A 14,157-nucleotide genomic window follows, 5' to 3' on the forward strand; every position below is an offset into this window, starting at 1 on the left:
CAAGGGCATTAAACAATAATCAAATCTCAGAATGTCAATTTTGCTCATATACATTACTTTTTTTTTTGTACTCTGTGTTGTAGTTACCAGAAATCAGGGTAAACATATGATATTTGTCTTTTTGGGACTGGCCTACTTTACCAAGCATAAAATAAGAGCATGTATGTGGGAATGGAGGGATGGTAAAGAGATATGAGCACTTTAAATTTAGGGGAAAAATACAAAGCAATAACAAAGGTAGTTTGGGGCACATTGGCTGCTGAACACAGATCTGATTTCACCAGGCTCATTCAGATATTATGTATGTCATGTTTTAAACAGTCATCAAGGCACTATTAGACAAATCATGTGGCAGTGAAAGCTTTTGACAACACCTCTGCAATCCTAGAGATAATTTTTCATCAGGTTTGATAGGAATGGATCCTGTTTGGCTCTGTGACTAAAAGTGTGCTGTTGAAAAGAGACTTTATTTGGCCATGCTGCTTTAAATACAATAGTGACAAGATCTATCTCTCTAAAAGTGCAATCTCTTGACCTTGAATTTTTAAAACTTGCATTAACTTCCAGCTATGCTGCGAAGTGCGTGAATAGCTGAATACTTTTCTGATGTTTCACCTCCTTAGTTTTCTCTGCTACAAATGGAAACAATATCTATTCCATTAATACCATGATATGATACTATGATTTTTTTTAAAAATACTATACCAATGTTCAGTGTAGATAAAGAGGGAAAAAATTACATTTTTTTATGATTTACTTTCTTCAAATTTATTTTATGAGAACTCTCAAAACAGCTACCATGATTTTAAAGAGAAAATTCTTATAGATCAGAATACTTTGTGTATTCCCTATATCGGAAAGCAGAGGAGGTCCTGTCTTTTGCTACAAAATGAATGCTTAGTGAAATAAGCAAATATCAAAATGGCAAATATCCATATGCTTTCCTTGATTTTTCGTAACTAATATATGGAGTACAAAAAAGTAATGTATATGAGAAAAATTGACATTTTGAGATTTGATTACTGTTTAAAGCTCTTGTTTATACTCTTGAGTAACAGTGGATTTTCTTTTACTACTTGTTGAATTTTTTGTTCAGTGGAAGGTTAAACTTGTTATTATAAAGTAAATTGAAAATATGTCACTGTAAAAGTTAAAAGAAAAGAAGGAGGAGGGAGAGTGGGATTGAGGGAAGGAGAGAGGGTAGGATGGGAAGTAATATTATACTCTTAAAACTGTATATATGAAATACATGAAATTTGTTCCCTTTGTGTGAATATAAAAAGTAGGCACAAAAAAAGCAGGAAATAAACACATGAGTAAGACTGTTTATTGTGTAATTTTTTTCTGAGTTATCCCATTGTCTTGATTAAAAAGTATTATATATGTTGTCAGAACATAATATTACAACATAATGTAAGCTCTTTGTAGATTGGAATAAATATTTGTACTAATCATAGCATTTTTCAGTGAACTGAATCAAAGTGACTACTTGAGCAAGCAAGAAATAAGTATTAGGGAGAACCAATTGATTTCAATTCTGTAACTAGAAATATATATTTTTTTAAATTAGTCTTTGCTTGTATGGGTTGATCATGTTTATAGGGATGTATGCAGCTGATTTTATTATGTAAATAACTTTCATAGTGTTAGTGAAAGATTAAAAAAATAGATTCTCTTTTAGCGATATTAGCGATAGGTTACTATCATTTTGAAAGCCTGTTTATCCTTAGGAAAAGAGTCTAGGCTTGCATTTTATGTTTGCTCATCAATTTATTTGCATTTATTGTTAGGAAATACTGTAAAGAATGTAAGAATGGAGAAACAAGAGAAGCTAGACTTGTGCTTTTCTTTTATTGTCCAAGGTGTATTTCTTAGCCACTTGGCTCCAGATTATAGATGCATTAGGCAACCTCAGGATTTAGATAGTACTAATCTCTTCATGTCCTAAAGCCTTAGCTGTCAAATTTAAGCCTAGATTTAGAAGGAGACCAAATTACTGATCTTTGCCTGGAGGAGAATGGTTTTAAGACAATGATAGAATGTTAGATTAATCAGATTTTTATATTTCATTTCATATGATGTATTATAGACTTGCATATGTTCTTCTGTGGTGAAGTACAGCTATATTTTATAATAATCCATAGATGATTAACATGGCCATTTTCCCAGGGATCTAGTATTTTGATATGCTCTATAAAGACACTATGGAAATACAATACCAAAGTAAGAAACAACGAAATTTTTGATGTCCTGTGTTGTTCTATATGTTGATGGTTGATTGTGATAATACATGACATAAGATTGTACTACTGATCATTGTTATGGATCTATTGGAAGATGATAGAAGATTCAACAGTCCACGCTCCTTGACTGTTCTCTACACTGTGCAGGAAATTTAGAAATCTATTTTTGCAAATATGGGATAGTTGATCTCAAGGGTTGACTTTCAAATGGTGAATCTCTGAAGTGAAGTTGGGCATTTATCTATCTACCTAAATTAACTATGCTAAATTTTAGGTCTGTATGTACATTTGATGTGTCTCCAACTTTTGGCATTGTAACAATGCATCTGTGAACACTTATGCACAAATTTAATAAGCATATTTGTTTCCATTGCTCCTGATTTTATATACCTACATGTGTAATTGCTGTGACACATGGTGAGTGCATGCTCCACATTTTGGAGATCTGCCTATTTTCTAAATTACAAAACTGTTTTTCATTCTCCCAGTAATGGACAAGGGTGCTAATTCTTCTATGTCCTTGACAACAATTTTGTCTGTCTAGTGGATATGGATTGGTATCTCAATGTGGTTTTTATTTGTATTTACCTAGCAATTAATAATCGAACATCATTTCGTGTACTTACTGGGTATTTGTTTATCTTCTTTGGAAGAATATTTTTTTCCATTTTTAAATTATGTTATTTGTCTTTTTATTGTTGAGTTGTGTGAGTTCTTTGTGTATTTTAGTAGAAGTCTTTTATCAGGTATATAATTTTCAAAGATCCTTCATGCAATGGGTTGTATTTTCACTATCTTGAGCTATAATTTTCAGAATAAAGCTTTTACTCCTCACAAGTTCTAAAATTATGTATTTATTAAAATTATCTAAAATTATGATTTTTTTCTTCTTTCACTTGCTTATGCTTTTGGTTTTATTATTAATAAATTATTGTATAATCCATCATCATAAAGATTACATCTGTCTTTAAGTTGTTGTTCTTGCATTTAGTTAGTTCTCTACTCCTTTTTTTTTTTTTTTTTTTTTTGGATCCCTGCCACACACATGAGACCAGATCAATGTCCTGGCTTCTGGCTTTGGCCTGGCCCAGCCCTGGCAACATTTAGGGAGTGAACCAGTGGATGGTCTACCTTTTTGCCTTTCAAGTAAATACAAATTTTTTACAAGTTCTCTGTAGCCCTGCCTGCCAACACTATAATTGGATTAAGTTTCTCCACTCTTCGTTCCATCAACGTAAGACTGTGAGAACCAAGTCTTTATTTTTTTAACTTTCATTTAATGAATATAAATTTCAGGACATTGTAAGGAAATTAGATATGTTTGTAATTGTTTTGTAGTCATAGTGTTTTATGGAGCCAGCACTGGGCATAGAAGGTAAAGCCACTTCCTACAGTGCTGGCATTCCCATATGGGCACCAGTTAGAGTCCCTGAGGCTCCACTTCCAATCCTGCTCACTGTTGTGGCCTGGGAAAGCAGTAGAAATGGCCCAAGTTCTTTGGCCCATTTAACTTCATGGGAGATCCAGAAGAAGTTCCTGGCTCCTGGCTTTGGATTATTACAGCTCCGGCCATTACGGCCATCTGGGGAGTGAACCAGTGGATGGAAGACCTCTCTCTCTCTCTCTCTCTCTCTCTGCCTCTGCCTCTCTGCAATTCTGCCTTTCAAATAAATAAATCTTTTTTAAAAAAAGTGTTTTACTTCTTTATTTTTTTTTAAATATTATTTTCTTCTATTGAAAAGCAGATTGACATAAAGAGACAAAAAGAGATAGAGGAAGAAACATCATCCATCTGCTAGTACACTCTAAAAATGCCCAAAATTCGAGGATGGGCTAGACCAACCTGGAGCCTAGAAATCCACCGGGTCTCCTAGGTGGATACCTGGGCCCAGGCATTTGATCCATTACTGCATTATGATGCATTAGCAGGAAGATGAATGCAAAAGCTGGAAGCTGGATTGGAAGCAGAGTAGCTGGGACTCAGAACTGGCACTCCAGTATGCAGATGCTGTGAGCAGTGGCTTAATTTGCTGCTCTACAATAGCTGCCCCAATTACTTTTATTTCTAATATAGATTCCTCTTACTTCTTCTTTTATTCTATTTGTCCTGATGAGAATCTCCCTGAAAAATACTGAATGGAAAGGGTAGTTGTAGACATCCTTGTTTGGTCTCTGATCTTAAAGTGAACACATAAATTCTTTCCCTATGAACATGATATCATGGAGATTTTTCACAGATATTCTTGATCAAGTCCAGGCAGTTCCCTTGTTAGTGTTTGATCATGAAAATTTGCTCAATTTTGGTCAATTTTTTTCCATCCATTGAAATGAATATGTGTTTTTGTCCTTCATTCTATTAATATGCTTATTGATTATAATTGTCCATATATGATCAATTTTGATACAATATTTTCTCCCTAATCTGTGAGAACAAATAGAGCACCCAAAATGAAATCTGTAGAAGTGAAATTGACACTTCAAGAAGGAGTGACTTGAGCTGCCCTTGTCTTTTTTTTTTTTTTTTTTTTTTTACAGGCAGAGTGGACAGTAAGAGAGAACGACAGAGAGAAAGGTCTTCCTTTGCCATTGGTTCACCCTCCAATGGCCGCCGCGGCCGGCGCACCACGCTGATCTGATGGCAGGAGCCAGGTACTTCTCCTGGTCTCCCATGGGGTGCAGGGCCCTAGGACTCGGGCCATCCTCCACTGCACTCCCAGGCCATAGCAGAGAGCTGGCCTGGAAGAGGGGCAACCGGGATAGACTCTGGCGCCCCCACCGGGACTAGAACCCGGTGTGCTGGCTCCACAAGGCGGAGGATTAGCCTAGTGAGCCGTGGCGCCGGTGAGCTGCCTTTGTCTTAAGTGTCGAGGAACAGTTTGTTTTTTTGACCTTTTTTCCTTCATATTATTTGTTGAACTCTTTACTTAACATTGAGTTAATCATAGGTGTATAAAGTCAATTGAAAATAGGTCTCAGTAAAAATAAGAGTGGGACTAAGAGAGGGAGGAGGAAGTTTGTAACTGTAAAGTTCTACAGTTCTGCATACATTCCTATGGACTTATTTCTAAGGTTACAGTTTAAAAACTTATGGGACTCCAAATCCCATTAAGCTTGGTGGTAAAAAATGCCATCTTAAGTGTTAAAGTGATCATATTAAGTGTTAAAGTGAACATATAGATAGGATTAAGTGTTAAAGAGATCATATAAATAGGATCAAATGCCTGGTAATGATAATAGATAGAAGTAAAAAGGAGAGAATGCCCACATGGTAAGCAGTCCACACAGCAGACTCAAAATGGCAATCACTCTAAACAGCACTCAGACATAAGAATCAACTTGCTTCTTAGTCTGGCTGAAAAGCCTGTGAGATCATTTCAGGCATGGAAAGCCAAGACACTGTGGCAAAAAATGTTCTATGTGAAGGATCTCTGTGAGACCCCACTGGAAAGAAGTGGCCATCAAAGAAGGATGTACTTTTCTCTAAAGGGAGGAGAGAACTTCCACTTTGCTTATGGCATTGTCCAAATACTGATGGAGTTTGTGAACTCAAAAAGATTTCATAGCCTAGGCAGCTCGTGGCAAGAGCCTCAGGTGGTCACTGGTGCCATTCATAAGGGTGTTAATGTTAACAACAGGAGTCACTGTGCACTAATTCCCCATGCAAGACCTCTGTCCTCAATGAGTTGTATTGAGAATTAATTGTAAAATTAGTTCCCAAACAGTGTTTGTTTGTGTCTGTGTGTGCTTGTGTGCAAATTGTTGAAATCTTAGTATAGAGTTGGTCTTCTCTGTACAAAGTTAATTAAAAGTGAATTAATGGAGAATGGGACTAGCAAGGGGAGAGGGAGGAAGAGGAGTGTTGGGAGTGTGGGTGGGAGGGCTGTATAGTGGGAAGAATAGCTATATTCCTAAAATGTACTTATGAAATTTGTATTCCTTAAAAATAAACAAAATAAATAAATAATAAAAAAGAAGGATAAAAAAGATTTATTTATTTATTTGAAAATCAGAGTTACAGAGAGGCAGAGACAGAGAGAGAGAAATGTCTTCCATCCACTGGTTCACTCCCAAATGGCCGCAATAGCCAGAGCTGGGCTGATCTGAAGCCAGGAGCCTGGAGCTTCTTCCAAGTCTCCTACATGGGTGCAGGGGCCCAAGGTTTGTGCCATTTTCTGCTGCTTTCCCAGGACATCAGCAGGGAGTTGGATCAGAAGTGGAGCAGCCAGGACTAGAACCGCTTGCCCATATGAGATGCCAGCACTGCAGACAGTGGCTTTACTTGTTACTCCTAGCTCTAGCCCCATATGTATTTACTTTATTTCCATGCTAAACTCTTCTGTACATGCCATACTGAACTCTTGGGAAAGAAGTCGCTATGCACAATCCACACTTAATGAGTGGGGAGCTACACTCAACCATGTTCATGGTAGAATGTCTTCAGCAGAAGAATTTTAGAATGCTTCAGCATAAGAAATTTAAATATTTTTCTCAATTATTTATTCAATTGCTTATTTCAGGATGAATTTATTGATATTTATTTCACATTTTGACACATACTTCAGTGCAGATTTATTTCTCTTCTAGCTCAAATTTTTGCAGGTTTGGCCACTAGAAACTCTTTTCATTTGGCTTTTGTGTCATTTTGATATACTGCCAACATTGTGGATAATATCATTATCATAGCACTTTCTTAATTTCTGGTGTTATTATGAGATGTTCCAGGATCATCATGAATATTCCCTGTCCCAGGGATAGAATTAGTAATTTGTACAATTAAACATAAATTATTTTATTGATAGACAGTACTAGAAAATAAGATATGGGTCCTAGAAATGTCATTTGCTGAGAGCATGTCATTGTTTCTGGGATTCCTCAACTGATAGAGTAAGGAAATAAATGAATGTATACTAATCCATGTATATACACACATTTAAATATTTTGTGTGACTTCCTGTATATTAAAGTTAATATGAGCTCATATTTATGTTTGCTACTCTAATCCATTATTACATTCTAACTCCCCTAGCTTTTCTATAAACTCCCACTCAGTGTAGGAAGCTCTTTTGTTTGTTGGTTAGCTTGTTTTCAAGTACTAATTTGTTGTATTTTCTTGTTATAGGTTTACTCAACTGCATGACCTGTTATTCAACTCAAATATGACACTATCTAGCTGGATCCCACAAATCAGGAGCTCAGTCCCACAAGTACGTCCACCCCCTCCTGTTGTGGTTTCTACAATTCTGTCCTTGGTTATCATTAATTAACTAGGATGGCTTACAGAACTCAAGAAAACACTTGCTTGTGTTTATGGGTTTATTACATCAATAAAGGATATGATAAATGATGCGGATTAGGGGCACACATTTTGTGTGACAGTTACGACACCATTTGGGACACCTGCATTGAACCAGATTGATCTCTCTCTCTCTCTCTCTGTCCTTCCCCTGTCTTGCCATTGTACCTTTCAAATGAATAAATCAATCTTAAAAACAAACAGAATAGGGGCCTTTGTTGTGGCATAGCAGGTTAAGCCTCTGCCTGTGACACTGGCATCTCGTATAGGGGCAGGTTGAATCCTGGTTGCTCCACTCCTGATCCAGCTCCCTGCTAACACACCCAGAAAGCAGCAGAAGATGGCCCAAGTGCTTGGGAGACCTTGGGAGAAGCTCCTGGCTTCAGCCTGGCCTAGCCCTGGCTGTTGCAGCCATTTAGGAGTGATCCAATAGATAGAAGATTCTCTCTCTCTCTCTCTCTTTCTTCCTTTCTCTGTAACTCTGACTTTCAAATAAATAATAAATAAAATTTTCTGTCTTTCTGTCTCCCTCCTTCATTAGTCTTAGTTTTTGTAGAATTTTTTTACAATTTGGGAACACTTCAAAGGACCAACATTTTTTTCTGTTGATTTTTCTCTGTTCTTTATTTTACTCAATTTTTCTATTTCGATAGTATTTTATTCCTTCTGACTGGGATTAATTTTTCTTCATTTTCAAGTTTCTTAGAATAAAAGGTTATACTATTATTTGAGATAATTGTTATTTATTTATATAAGCATTTTGAAAAACAAATTTTCCTCTAAGAATGTTAGCTAAATACAATGAATTTTGATACACTATCCTTTAATTTGTGTATCTCAAACATTTTCCAATGTTTCTCATTTCTTCTATCTGCCATATATATTTAAGAATATGTTACCGGCTGGCACCGCGGCTCACTAGGCTAATCCTCCACCTTGTGGCACCGGCACACCAGGTTCTAGTCCCGGTTGGGGCGCCGGATTCTGACCCGGTTGCCCCTCTTCCAGGCCAGCTCTCTGCTGTGGCCAGGGAGTGCATGAAGGATGGCCCAAGTACTTGGGTCCTGCACCCCATGGGAGACCAGGATAAGTACCTGGCTCCTGCCATCGGATCAGCGCAGTGCGCCGGCTACAGCGCGCCGGCCGTGGCAGCCATTGGAGGGTGAACCAACGGCAAAAGAAGACCTTTCTCTCTGTCTCTCTCTCTTACTGTCCACTCTGCCTGTCAAAAAAAAAGAATATGTTACTTCAAACAAGTTATTTATACATTACCTAAATTTTATTTTGTTACTGATTTCTAACGTGGTCAGGCAACAGATTTCATATTATTTCAATTATTTTAAACACATTGAGTTCTTATTTCTTTACTTGTGTTATATATATATATAAGTGGACACTATATATAATATAAATAATTATATATTATATGCAATATATAACAAATATATACACACATTTAGTGGACAGTAAGAGCAGTGCTTAGTAGCAGCTCTGGATGCTGACAACCTCATCCTCCAGTCTTGTGTAGTCTTTCATGTCCTTCCCTATATCATAAGATCTTGGGCACAAGCACACTCTTCCAGAATGCTTTGTCTAGACTTCCTCTATTGGTATAATACCCAGTTACTAGCCTCTATCATTTGCCAGTTGATTACCACATTCTTTTTGTATAATGCCTCAGGTCCAGTAATTGTTCCACTGTGGAGGGACTGGGAGCCCTCAGTGTCTGAGGCTATGCTGACACCACAGGGCCCTTTGGAGCTTCCCTTTCCCTGGTTCTCTGCTCCACTTGCAGCTGGACTGTGAGTTCTCATGTTGCTACCAGGCTCCTCTCAATGGCTCACCACATCTGCCGCATCTGTGGCTTTCAAGAGCATCCTTGGGAATAAAGGAATGAATTCCCTACACTCTGTATCAAGTAAAGTCAATCCTCTTAGGGCAAGAATCAATGATTTCCATTTGAAATCTCCCTGAGGCTGAACCAGCACTTGGTTCTTAGGAAATCGCTGACCCCAGGCAAATACCTCTTGTGCCACTGCGCTGGAGCTGGGGTTGGGACAGTGTCTGATTTTCTCAGTTTTACCTCTGTCTATAAAAGGATACTTTGAGCAAAGGCCAAAGCCTCTGATCTTCTCAGCTTACTTCTCCAAATAGGAAACTTCTGTCCTAGAATAGTGCTGGGTTGGGAAACTGCTATTCTTGAGATGCTGCACTTGGAGTAGGGCGTCTGTCACAGCGTCAGTGCCACAGACTTTCACTGTTCTGACTGAGAGCAGACAAGCATGAATCCATGTGCCTTGGCTTGCCTTTAGGAGAATTCAAAGAGGATTTTAGTAGCTTTTATTTTAATTTTAAGCAGTAAATGGATATGAAATAGAGATGGCAGTCTGCTGTACATCAACACTACCGATTGGGAACTCTGCATCTCTTCACTGTTCTTAAGGAAGGGTGTTTCAAATTTAGACACATGCAAAATGTAAATATGCTATTAAATTATTCCTTTGCTCCTGAATTACATTATTTAAGTGATAACACCAGATATCAAATGGAAATCATTGATTCTCTTTTAAAAACAACTAATTATTTTAGGACAGACTGTTAAACATATTAGTGAGAAAAACCAAAATCAATAATTTTCCAAATTTTCTTTATTACATAGAGAGAGGATTATCTCTATTCAAATTCTTCACCAAATGCAATAATCTGTTTTGCATCAAAATGTGCCTTCATTAGAATCAAGAGTGGATTATCTGTATACAAGTTTCTCACCAAATACTTTAATCTATTTTGCATAATATATATTTAAGTCTTCTTGGGACATAAACAGTGAAATAATGGTAACTTTTTAATTTTCTAAAGTAAATTAAAATACTGATGAAGTAGATGCTTTCCTTATCGATATTATAGTAGAAGATACTATTAATGGTCTGAAAATTTGCTTCTGTCTGTTCTGCAGTTTCCATGGATGATTCCCATACTCATCATAAAGTTTTCACCACAAGAACTACCTTCTGTTGTCTGAGGGCTTTTTTATGCTGCATATAATTCCTTGGTCCATGCCAGGGAACTTTTCAGGAAATGACTCCTTCTTCATGCATATCTACCCAGGAAGGGAGGTAGGAGTTGCTGGATAAACAGTGCAACTGCTTTGCATCTCAAGGAATGGTAGCTGAAGAGGGCTGTGTTGAGTTTCCTTATGGGATCTGACTCCTGGCGTCCACACCAGTAACACATTAACCAACACGTCTTCTGTTGACTTTTCACTCCGACTTCACTTCCTTGCTTCCAAATAAAGATCTTGCACTGAAATTCTTTTCTCTGGTAATGTTTTTGAAGAAATCAAACTATGATTTTACCATTTAAAACTTTTGTTATGTAATTTTATGGGGCTTTTTAAAAATATGATGAAAACATTATTCCATCACACCAGATAGAATTTCAGTGTCTCTTTATGTTAATTCTATTTCCAAACTTTGGTTTCATTCAATTATTAAATGCTGAATTATAGGTCCTTATTAACTGATGAAAAAAATAGAACACAAAAGTCTATCATATCAGTAACCTACCTTTATAACCTAGTAAGAAAATTCCATACTTAATTTGAAATATGTAATATCTTTCTTCATGTAAGAAGTACTTTTTTTTTTGGTAGGAGAAAAGCTTTAACCTTTCAAAGTAATGGGGGGTTGAAGAGTCCTTCATGGCCAGGAGTGAAAACAAATCAAAACTATTAAACAACACTTGACAATTCTTGGCTTCTTTCACATCTGTACTATTTTGCTTCTTATAAAAACTATAATCAGTGAAAGTGATTCTATTGAAACAAGTGGCAACCAGCACATATTAAGTGGTCAGTAAATCTTTGCTGCATGAAGTTTTAAAAAAAAAAATTACAAAGAAGCCAGATAAGTTAAAAGGAAAAAAGGATTTAATTAAAGAAATATCTAAGAGGAAAACAACTATGGAATAAATAATAGTAAACAAAGATTTATTGAAAATTTGAAAAGAAAGAGTAGCACAAGCTAAGTGTCAGGGCAGAAATACAAGTCATCGGGTAAAGACTGAAAAATCAAAAGGTAATTTGAATTTTTCAACTGAAATTTTCTTTTCAACCTTGAAACAAATAGTCATGCTCAATATAAGAGATTTGTCAAGCCGTACTTGTTCTTGTCCCTGCACTCCGATAAAGGGGACTACACAGTTATGTGAAATGCAAAACTAATGGAATGGAGCAGACCGGGGAGGCCCCGATCTGGTTTAGAATGACTTGGAAGAGTAAGTTTAATGCACTAACAAGCTGTCTGAAATTATCAGAAGGTGTCCATAAATAAATTAGCTCAATGCCTTTGCTTTGGGAATGTGTTAATATCTGTTAAGGGCAGTCTGAAAAGACTTCTTGGGGGGAAGGCGGTAGAACGTGCAAATGAAAAAGCTCAGCAACTCCAGAGCTCTGGTTCAGAGGCGTGGGAAAAACCCTCTGCTCAGACAACAAGAAATGCAAAACCAAGGGCCCAAAACAAGTAAGCAAGGAAACGCGAGCTCATTTGGGATTGTGAATTTTTTCTTTGACATGTTCTAAGCACTTCTGGGCAGGGAATACTTTTTCTTCTCATCAAGCAGATGTAAAGCAGACTGTTTTTCTCATAAGCAGATCACAACCTACAAATGCTTCTTAATCCACCTTTCACTCCGACTGATAACCTCCAGCCCCTGAAAACTTATTTAAAAATAAAGTTAAGAAACACATTCTTTAAAAGGAACCTTTTGGTCTCAAAAACATCTACTGCCCTGAGCTCAGTTTTGTGAAGTAGCAGATACCAAAATGACACTTCCAAGTTTTGAATGGCAGTATTGTATTGAATTAAAAAATGAAAGCGAGCAGCAAAATATAGACTACTAACTTTGTAAATTCTCGTTTCCTGATTTGAATGAATTGCTTTATAAAGTGTGAGAAAGAAAGAAGCAGATGAAACAATTGCAAAATCCTGATGAATTATACTGTTTGGAGAATTAAATTTTTAATGTTAACTAAGAAATACTGGGGAAGTTAATGTAGTCTCAGGAAGCACACTATCAAAGTTTCCCTTCTAGGCAGAATGCCAGACAGTTTGAGCCAGCTTTCCACAGCTCTACCTTCAGGTTTTATTTAAATTGAAATAAAGCCTGTCGTCTTAGCTTTAGCTGGCACAATGAAATGCACAGCTCTTGCAGAATTTCAACATTAGTCCTGCAATTGCATCTAGTGATATACATTTGCAAATATACATGCCATAGTGTTTTTACATAGCATGCCAAAAGTTTTTGTTAAAACTCATTATTCAGCTGAAAGTAAATGAATAGATATATAAATGACTAAATAAATAAATGCCAGTATCTTCACAGTTCATTTGTCAGAAGTAGTTCAGTTGGGAATTGAAACATCTGGAAATAAAATGAATCCATCACAGAAATTAAGCTGACCTAATTAGGGTCATCTGGATGTGTCCCTTTAAATGAGACAAATTTTTGTCTTAATATAATCAGGAATCTTATCTCCATTTCAGTTCTTAATGTCTTAAGGGATAAGCCTCTGCAGACCCTTATGTTAGGAAGGCACATTTGCATTTTGAGAATGTTTCTCTAATACCTTGTATTCGGCCATTTCTATATTATGCTTAATGATGAGCCTGAAGTACGAGTCATTACAGTTCTCTAAACAAATGTTGTCTGTGTCTACAGAAACTATTCATAAATCCTTGCTGCTATACACATCAGGAATATATTCTTTGTATTGGGTGTATTTTTTCTATTTTATATGAAAATAATCTACTGTAATATAAAATATTTTGTTGGAAACCTTGGTATCAATATCCTATGAATACATTTGAACAAAATTTTATTTCATTTACCTTTTTTCAAAATATGATATAGTATTTTAATGAAATCATTTTATTCGATAGGATAAGCAATATTTACTATCTACCAACTACCAAACATTATGGTAAGGGCCAGCATTGTGGTACAGTGGGTCCAGGTGCTGCTTGCAGCACCAGCATCCTGTTACAGAGCATTGTGTCCAGTCCTGGTTGCTCTGCTTCCAATCCAGTTTCTTGCTAACGAGCCTGGGAAGGGAGAAGTTGATAGCCTAAGAACTTGGGACCCTGCCACTCGCCTGGGAACCAAGATAGAATTCCAGGCTCCTGGTTTCAGTCTGGCCCAGTCCTAGCTGTTGGCATCATTTTAGGAAGTGAATCAGCAGTAAGAACTCTATCACTCATTCAAACAAGCAGATAAACAAACAAATAAATCTTTAAAAAATTTATGCTAGCTGATACATAGAAAGTTGATATAAACTTTGAACACATTTGGTATTCTAAAGCTTTTAAAATTTAATAGGGCATAAGAGTCTATCACACTTGGAAATTGTCAGGATCTACCCCTTTGGGAACTGGCCGGGTTACCGTGAAGGAAGAGTTGAGGAGACTGAGGAAGGTCAAGCTAAACACACTTTATTGATACTCTAGGTGACTAGGAGGAGAGATCGCTCAAGCCTACTCCTGTGGGCACTAGGCACTACGGACTGGGGAGAGAGGCTGAGCAATCTCTGGTTTACAGCGTCTGAGGGTCCCCTTATATACAGTT

This window comes from Oryctolagus cuniculus, chromosome 7 (assembly GCF_051225735.1).
Source record: "Oryctolagus cuniculus isolate XC-2025 breed Fujian yellow rabbit chromosome 7, ASM5122573v1, whole genome shotgun sequence".
Taxonomy (NCBI): domain Eukaryota; kingdom Metazoa; phylum Chordata; class Mammalia; order Lagomorpha; family Leporidae; genus Oryctolagus; species Oryctolagus cuniculus.